This window comes from Apodemus sylvaticus, chromosome 16, assembly GCF_947179515.1.
Source record: "Apodemus sylvaticus chromosome 16, mApoSyl1.1, whole genome shotgun sequence".
Classification (NCBI taxonomy): domain Eukaryota; kingdom Metazoa; phylum Chordata; class Mammalia; order Rodentia; family Muridae; genus Apodemus; species Apodemus sylvaticus.
In genome coordinates this window covers 39,458,124-39,460,047 of record NC_067487.1, presented here as the reverse complement: position 1 = coordinate 39,460,047, position 1,924 = coordinate 39,458,124, and the positions used below count along the sequence as shown (strand labels likewise).

Genomic DNA, 1,924 nt, shown 5'->3' with positions numbered 1-1,924 from the left:
TGAAGAGGTGGAGCTTTATTGGGTGAACAAGTCATGAGGGTTCTCCTGGGGTTGTGTTGAAACACTTGACTTGACTGTTTTTATAAACCAAGCAATTCTAAATTTGCTTCATAACAAGTGAAACTTTAAAAATTATGCCTCTGGGATCTATTTCCCAAGGTACCTTGTTAAGTATCTGACCCAAAACTCTTGGAACATGGCAAGAGTTGCCTTTTTTTTTTTTTTAATTGCAAAATTCGAATATTTTAAAAGAACACTGGAAACCAGACAGAGCCATTTGAACAGTTAAATTTTTGATGTTGACATAAGAAACTAACACAATTTTAAGTAGTAAATTAATAGTCATATTTAGCACTGTTCTTTCTGTGCAAAAATTCATTTCTGTCGTCATCACCCATTCAGCATGAGTCAAGTGCTATTCTGTAGGAAGACTCCTTCCCAGAATCCTCTTGGTGGTTCCCTGTGCCCAGAGCTGTTTAAGCTTTCATTTGTCTTCATCACTTGTGATTGGTGAGGGTTTTTTTGGGTGTGGTCAAATTCTATATCTCTAGGCAACATTTAGTGATGTTTCAAACCAAGTTAGTCTTACAGGCATAGCGATTTTGTGGAAGTGAGGATTTGCTCTTTTCTAGTAGATGTGACTATGAAGGAAGACAGAATAGGATGATTGCTAAGTACAGCAGATCACATAGAAGTGAGGCAAACCCTAAAGGAAGCATTCCTCTTTCTTAAAGTTTGTTCATCCCAAAAAAACAAAACACAATCATAAAGGTTAACTATCCTTTTCAGAGCCTTTTATGAAATAGTGAGATTAAACACTTTATAGAAATAGACAAGTACAGGTTAGCATGAAATTGAGAGAGATGATAATAATTACCCAGTAAGATTCAGTTGGTTTTTTTCCCAATATATATAAGTCCTTTATTGAACTCAAAGAGCCCAAATTAGACTTGTGATCAGGATCTTGTTTCTGGAGCTAGGAAAATGAGGCCTCACTCATCAGTGTGCTGCACGGTTCCCTTCTCAGACACATAGGTTCCCTCCAAAAACTTTCTGATATCCTTGTTTTTAACTTTTGTAGCTTGCTAAATAAGAGCTGCTGAATTTGAAACAAGTTCAATATCATTTCCTTCAAGGATTAATTCATCCTTCTGGGTTTAAGACACAGAACAAGCAACACCTGCCCTTATCTGAACCCTGTGGGTGTATTTCTCACCCAAGAAACTTCAGATTTCAACCAAAGACCCATTCTCCTGAATAATGATGTTGATGGGGAAGTGAGTACACACAGACCTCATCTTGTATCGGAAGCTCCCATAACACCTTTGATCATGTTCTGAACATGCCTTGTGAGAGTGATGCTTGTGACATGTGACCAGTTCCTTTCTGTTACCTGACCACTTGTCAACCCGAAGCCTTTTCTGTTTCTTTCCAAGAAGACTCAGCTCTATACTGATGTGATTGAAGTCCCTCCCCGGAGTTCCCCTGGGGCCCTTCACAATGACTATGTGCCACTTTAGAGTGATGGTGATGTTTTCTAAATGTCTACACTCTGATTGCTGAGAATGGTCTTCATTCTCACAACAGATGGGGCAAAAGCAAGATTCAGTTTTTGATGAGAAGATTTTAACCTGTAATCCAGACATCTATCTTGTAGAGTTTGTATGAAAATACTGCAACAGTCCTCTACAGTTAAAGTTCTGTGTGTGACATACTTCACTGTCGAATATAGGTACTTCCAAGAGCTTCTCTTTCAACCATGGTTCATTACTGTGTGTTTTATAGGGTTGTCATGTATAGCTTAGTATTACGCTCAAGAAGGTCCAATGTCACACACCCTGGTTTAAAAACATTTTCATTATTGTCAGCCATGTGATGAGGGGGTACAAACCTTTAATCTCAGCACTATGAGTTCAAGGCCAGT

The 1,924-nt window shown here is 38.5% G+C and overlaps 1 pseudogene; it reads right to left on the bottom strand.

Annotated features, from left to right (window-relative positions):
- Positions 1 to 992: 992 nt before the first annotated feature.
- LOC127666964 (60S ribosomal protein L9-like) lies at positions 993 to 1,576 on the bottom strand (annotated as a pseudogene).
- Positions 1,577 to 1,924: the final 348 nt, after the last annotated feature.